Here is a 7,463-nt window from a genome sequence, read left to right as displayed (position 1 = left end):
CGTGGGAAGCAGCGAGGGAGAGACAGCACATGAGCCTGAGGTGGTGGATTCAGTAGGATTCTGCATCTGTGGCCGATGCTCCCCAGACAGGCAGTCTGGGACCTCACTCCCAACCACGGATGCTCCCTGTTCGCTGAACCCAAGTGGAAACCCGAGAGTGTGCTTACGTTATTTCTAGCTGCCCAGCATAGAGCAGAGCGATCTAGAGATGCCAAGGAGGATAGCGAGAAGTCTACCCAGCCCTGAAGAGGATGGGTGGTGGCTGCTGAGGAAGAACCTCATTGTGTACCCCCAGGACAGGCAGCCAGGGCAAGGGATCCAGAGAATGGAGCAAAACCGCCTTGGAAAGATTGAAAGTTAATTCTAGCATTGATGGAGCTGAAGCGCTGAGCGTCCCAGCAGGCTGGCCCAAAAGGGCACAGTAATCTCTGTAACGTTCATGGTCCATTTCTGTTACCATGTAGGAGCTAACCACAGCCCTGAGAAAGCTGACGCTTTCGGGGCCTTGATTTTCTTATCTATAAAATGAGGGCTGTAGCGTACGTAGCACAGGGTAGAGTATGAGTTCGGTTTGTGCCCAGGTTATGGAGTCCCCACCCTCAGGAGGAACCATGCCTGGCCCATCTGCCTAGTATCGGGAGAAAAGGAGAAGACGCTGGGATTCCAGGCAGAGGGTAAATGGGGTTGGAGAGACCAGAGCACTGGCTGCTTCCATTCCCAGCACTGAGGTAGCAACTCACAACTGTCTGTAACTCCAGTGAGGGCACTCTGGCCTCCATGGGCATCGGGCATGCCTATGGTGCCCATGCATGTGGTCAGACAAAATGATTACTGGTAAAAAAAAAAACCGGGTTGGGGGGGGTTGGAGAATCGAAACTTGATTCCCACTGGAACTACACCACATGACCGGCCTTTCCTGGGAAGTTGAGAACTATCCCAGCTCTGCCTGGCAGCCCCTAGTGAATGTCAAGGCTCTGGCAGTGACAGGAGATTCGGAAGCCATTGTGTACACAACCACCGCGGCTGACCACAGAAAGGGCTGCTTCCTGTGCTAGCGGCAGAGGAACTGACCGAGTGGTATCCCTAGGACGGAAGGTGATGAGTCAGGTGGCAGACATGTTGGAGCAGCCACGGCCAAGGAACGTGAACCCTGCCCCATGAGTGTGGAGGAAGGACACCTGTGTTGTCCACGACAGTCAACAGACCCATAACCTAGACAGCGACTAGAGCAGAGGCACGCCTATCAAAATGGTAGGAGCCACTCCAATGTGGGGAGAGGACAGTTGGCTAAATGACAAGCCCAGGGCTCTGAGAAATAGTGATAGGAAAGGGGGAGCAGGGGCGGCCAGAATCCAACTAGACAGATTTCTACAATGAGATTGAGTGTCTTTTTTTTTTTTTTTTTTTTTTTTTGTCAGAGCTGAGGTCTAAACCCAGGGCCTTGTGCTTGCTAGGCAAGCGCTCTACCACTGAGCTAAATCCCCAACCCCCCAAGTGTCCTTTTACATTATTATATGTATGTGTGTCACAAATAGAACTCGGGGTCAGCCTTAGTGGCAGGTGCCTGTACCCACTGAGCCATCTCACTGGCCTGCATATTCAACCCATCTTATCTTTTGAGATTAGTGTTGCTAAGGGAGCCTGGGGCTATCACTTTGGCTAGACTTGCTGGCCTGCCAGTCCCACGGGTCCTTATGCCTCAGTTCCTGGCACTGGAATCACAGGCCCGCACCGCACCACTATCCTGTTTAAGCAGCTTGAGCTCAGGTCATTCCAGTAAGCCCTTTACTAAATGAAACTATTAGAAACAAAATGTCATGGTGCAGGAGGGGTGGCTAAGAGGTGAAGAACACTTGCTATTCACAAACTCCGGTTTGGTTTCCATGTAACTCTGTCTCCATGAGAGATTCAACATTTCTGGAATCCAGGAAGCCAGGAGCAGCTCCACATGTGCGCATATCACACACACACACACACACACACACACACACACACACACACACCAACATCTTTTTTTTTTAAGTTAAGGGAGCCTTACACTGGAAATTTTCTCTCTCTCTCTCTCTCTCTCTCTCTCTCTCTCTCTCTCTCTCTCTCTCTCTTTTCTGGAGCTGGGGACCAACTCAGGGCCTTGCGTTTGCTAGGCAAGCGCTCTACCACTGAGCTAATCCCCAACCCCTACACTGGAAATTTAAATCACAACTGTAAGACCTCATTCCAGAAACTATAACTTAGGCTGTCAAGTTGGTTCAGTGGGTAAATGCTCCCTGCCAAGCTGGGTTTGACCCCTGAACCCGTTTGATAACATGCAAGCTGCCCTCTGACCTCCATTTGTGGGTCACGTCGTGCACATGTGCGCACACACATCATGCAAAGTTTCTTTTTAAGGCATGTAGCTTCATTTAAAAGAATAAAAGAAATCTGGGGGTTGGGGATTTAGCTCAGTGGTAGAGCGCTTGCCTAGCAAGCGCAAACCTGTTCGTCCCCAGCTCTGGGAAAAAAAAAAAAAAAAAGAATAAAAGAAATCTAAGTAAATACTGAAAATAATTTAGCTGGACCCCAAGTCCTTTAGTTTAAGCTGCAAACGTCCGTTCACATAGGAATTGACTATAAAGTTAGGCTGTACACAAGATGTGGGGACAATCTGAGAGATTCAGTTGAATCTCAAGTTCATAAAAAAACTTATATATCCAGGTGTGGTGTCAGACCTCTCTAATCATAGCTCCCAGAAGACTGAGGGAGGAGGATCAAGAATTGCAGAAAACAACCAAGAAGATTAATGCCAGGAAGTGGTGGTAAATGCCTTTATCTTAGCACTCTGGAGGCAGAGGCAGAGGCAGGCTGATCTCTGAGTTTGAGGTCAGCCTGGTCTGCAGAGTGAGTTCCTGGACAGCCAGGGCTGCACAGAGAAACCCTGCCTTGAAACACACATGCACACACACACACACACACACACACACACACACACACACACAATTTATTTCGGTAGATTGGGGTTGGTGGTACATACCTATAATCCCAACTGGAACAAAACGTGGAGAGGCAGGAAGGTCACTAGTTTGGGGTCATCCTTGGCTACATAAATTCAGGGCCAGCCTAGGTTAAGTGAGACTGGTCTCTAGGAAAGGTGGTTGGGGTAGACAACACAGATGCATATACAAGTCAAACATTATATCATCACATGAGATTTACTATGAACCATTGGCCCACGTATTAAGCAAAATTGATGACGGATGCTGAGAAGCCCCAGGATCTGCCATACACTGCAAGCCAAGACTGAGAACCCAAGTGGTTGGTGTCTTTCTGTCCAGGTCCTGGAAGGCCTGGGAACCAGGAGAGCCTGGCTTGAAAGTGCCAGTCTGGGGCTGGGAGGAGAGGAACTGAAATGTCTTCGCCCAAACAATGAGAAGAAAAAGGACAAATCCCTTCTTTGTTCTGTTCTGTTTGGGTCCAACGGGAAGATGGCCACCTACACAGAACACCGCAAGCTCCTTGAAGGAAGTCCCTGGATTGGAATGCCCACCCTTCATCCCCTCACCCTCTCCTAGGGGCCTGCTCTTTGCCAGGTTTTTCTCAATGCTGTGGGGATCTCAGCACCCACTATCCTTACCTGTTGGTAACATTATTACACTTTGGGAACTGGGAGACAACGGTCATTCCAAGCCAGGAGGGAAATGGTAGTGCTTACTATATTCAAGCATAGGGCGGGGTGGGGCTGGGAGGGGCACTAGGTAGACCGCTGATGCACTGTGGCCCAAGCAGCAAAGACTCCAAGGCCCCCTACCTGGAGGGAGAGTGGTGTGAAGGTATTTTGCTGTGCCTTAGCTAGGACACCAACAGCCACCAGATGTCAGTGGTGTAACAGTCAACGCTGGTGGTTTATTCTGATTCTGGAGACTTTGGTAGTGGGAGCTGCTGCCTGTGTATTGACTGGAAGGTGCCATGATCCCTGGTGAAGCTGTCCAGGGACTATGCTTGGAGAACCAATAAGAAGTCCCTATCTCTACCTCGGGCTCCTGTCATCCAGCCCTGAGCTCATCGATCATCTGGAATAGCCTTGAGACACGAAGTAGGTCTTTTTCCTTCCTTCTTTCCCTCCTTCTCTTCTCTTTCTCTCCATTTGCTTTCTCTTTCCTGTTTTAAGATAGGGCGTAATATAACTTAGGCTAGCCTAAAAGTTTCTATGTAGCCGAGGCTAGCCTGAAAGTTTTATGTTACTCCCTCCCCATACCTAAATGCTGTGATAACAAACATGTCACCACACAATGCTTCCCCTCTTCTTTCCCCTCCATCTCCTTTCCTTCTTTTCCTTTCTCTTCCCTTCTTCCATCCTTCTCTCCCTCCTGTCTTTTGTCTTCCTCTTCCTCCTCTTTTCTTTCTTCTTTCTTTAGGTTTGCACCAGGCCACCCAACAGCAAGGTTGGGGATATTGGAGATACTTTCTGCTTTTAAGGCTACTAAAGCCCAGGGAGCCTGCCTGGGATTTGATTTGCCAACAGTACTGACAACAGTAGTTTGTGGGGATTGGGGATTTAGCTCAGTGGTAGAGTGCTTGCCTAGCAAGCGCAAGGCCCTGGGTTCGGTCCTCACTCTGAGAAAATAAAAAACAAAAAAAAAACACCCCAGTAGTTTGTGGAGTTCTGATGAATGGCAAAAGCCACACCACATATCAGCCAATGGCCAGTTTTGCCCAGCGTGTGGAAGGCAGGGACATGATACTCAGAGAGGTTAGAAAATGCCCCTAAGGCAGCACAGCTCATGAGAGCCCCAGCGCTGGCCTTTGAATGGCAGATACCAACTCCTTCCCAGGCAGCTTCCCTATCCTCCACAACGGGGACTGGGTCCAGGCCTCCATTGTTGCTATGTCCAATCAGTTCAAATGGGGGCTGGGTAGCCTACAATGCCAACTCATACCAAGAAGGAGGAGCTCAAGGCAGCCTGTCACACATCCTTCCCCCTGAGCCAGAGATGTACACACCTAGTCTGGGGCCCCCTCCCCCAGAGCAGAACTACCAACAGAAGCGGGGCCTGATGCAGTCTTGTAATCTCAGCTGCTTAGAGAACAGAGGCAGGGGTATTGCGAGTTCAAGGTCTGCCTGGACGGCTTAGTTACCTCAAAATGGAAAGGAGAGGCCTGGGGAGATGGCTGCTTTTGGAGAAGATCTGCCTTGCAGAGAGCATCAGAGGGCGTGAGCCTCTTCAGCTCTTCCCCAAGTCTCAGAATAAAGTGGTTGACAGTCTCCACCTCCAAAAAACCAATGAGTGGTCTTCCAGAAGTCCCGGGTTCTATTCCCACCACTTACAGGGTAGCTTACAATTTTCTTTGACCTCAGTTCCAGGAGTTCTGAGGCCCTCTGGCTCCTGAGGCACCACATGCACTGATGCACACCACCGTGCACTCAAGCCCAGAGTCCATCCTTAGATTCATTCAGTAAACAGTTATTGGGCGCCTAATTACGGTCCAAAGCATAAAACAGTAAACAAAACAGACGCTGCCTTCGTCGTCGGTGAAATGGGGAAACTGGATTATCTTGCATTGTGAATGGTGAGCACCGAGAGTTAAATAAGGAGTCAGGGTAGGGGATGGAGTCTCTCAAGCCCCTGTGAGTGGCGAAGGTCCCACTGCAAGAGCCAGAGAGGTGGTAGGAAGCATAGGGGTTAGGAGCGGAGAAAGCATTCCTCCTGAGACCTTGGTCCTTCTGCCTCTAGGACGCCCTATCCCTCCCTAGCGCCTGCTCTCTAGATCCTGACATCTTGCGCTTCCCGAATACAGCCAGCAGGGGGCGCAAGACACAGCCAGCCGTTCTCCTAGGTGCTCTGACTCGACTAGCCTGAACTCCATCTGACTCACATAGCCTGAGCGCCATCTGCGGACTCTTGAGCCCCAAGAGTTTGGCTGTATTTCTGAGAGGAGGCATAAAGGAAAGGGGAAGGATGCTGAGAGATAGGAAAAGCCTGATCCTCGGGAATTCCATCCTGTGAAGGTTGTATGAGGAAGGGTTTGTGCTGGTGCTGGATTGGAGTAGGGGCTACAGTGGCCCATCTGCCTGGGTGACAGGATCCAGGAGATGGAGCAGCCCTAGGCCTGCAGAAGTCAGCAGGGGAATTGCCAAGAGGAAGTCTCATCCAATTCCAGTCCTCGGTCATTCAGAGAGGAGTGCTGGGGCCTTACTCTGGGCCTAGCATTGACCCTCGGCAACCCTACTGGTGACTTTTTCCAGGATTAGTCCAGGAAAGGAGGCAGGGAGAGGGAACTAAACTAGGTGTGGGCTACCCAAGGCTGGGAATTAGAGGAAATGTGCCCCTGAGTTCACGGGTGGAGGTAACTAGAATGTGAAGGTTTATGTCTCTCCCTGGTCCCTCTTTGGCCCATTAAAGGTCAGAGAAGACACACTGGGATAAAGAAGAAGGCCTCGGTCCCTTAGGACGTTTCTAGAACAGAGAACGACCAGGATCAGAGTCCCCTCTGGCTCTCCTAGCAGTGCTGGGCCCTGAAGAGACCACAACAGCGACTATTGCTAATGCTTTTTACGCAGGTGAATGAGCAGGACCAGGGGCGAGGCCGAACGTGATCTCACACTGCCCTCTAGAGGCCACAGCCAGAATCGCATGATTCCAACGCACTGACCTAGAGGACTCTTTTTCTGTGTCATTTCCCGTTTTACTCAGACTCCCCAGGTCAAGACAGCTTCTCCATATGCAAGGAGATGTCTAATGCACATTTGAAGAGCTCCTACTATGTGCCCTGTTCTGTGCTCTCTGTAGGCCAAGTGTCCAGGCACAGAGAGACTGCCTGGAAGGAAGAGCCCTAAAGCTGTGACCTCATGAGAGATGGGCTGGCCAGGTGTCAAAAGAGTCCCCTCCTGTCCTTTACTGTCCACAGCAAACACTGGGGCTGTGTTTCCTTCTAAGTTTTTGCTGACAATGAAAACATGTGGACTGTGGGGAAAGGCAGTCAATGTATGCTCCTTTGAAGGTTGAGGCAGGGGGATTAAAAGTTCAAGGGAGGGGGTTGGGGATTTAGCTCAGTGGTAGAGCGCTTGCCTAGGAAGCGCAAGGCCCTGGGTTCGGCCCCCAGCTCCGAAAAAAAAATCCAAAAAAAAAAAAAAAAGTTCAAGGAGATTAGTGAGAGGACCAGCAATTTAGAAACTATTTTTCTCTTCCAGAGGTTCTGCCTCTGCCTCCTGAGTTCTGGGATGAAAGGTGTGTGCATCACTACTTTTGTTAATAACTTAAGGTCCCCAATGGACTCACTGGTCTAATAAGTTAGACTTGGGGAGAATCACTTCATTGTCTTTGGTGCCATATCTGGGGTGAACAGACACTTGTTTACATATCCTTAGGAAGAACCATGCAATTCTCCAGTCCCTCCCCGGCTGAGTCCTCCTCCAAAGCTCTCCTCACAGTCGCTCCCCCTGGCACACGGTCCCTCCGGCTCCACGGCCCCATCTTCTTTTAGTTTTT

The sequence above is a fragment of the Rattus rattus genome, chromosome 9 (assembly GCF_011064425.1).
Source record: "Rattus rattus isolate New Zealand chromosome 9, Rrattus_CSIRO_v1, whole genome shotgun sequence".
Taxonomy (NCBI): domain Eukaryota; kingdom Metazoa; phylum Chordata; class Mammalia; order Rodentia; family Muridae; genus Rattus; species Rattus rattus.
Note: the sequence above shows the minus strand (reverse complement) of the source record.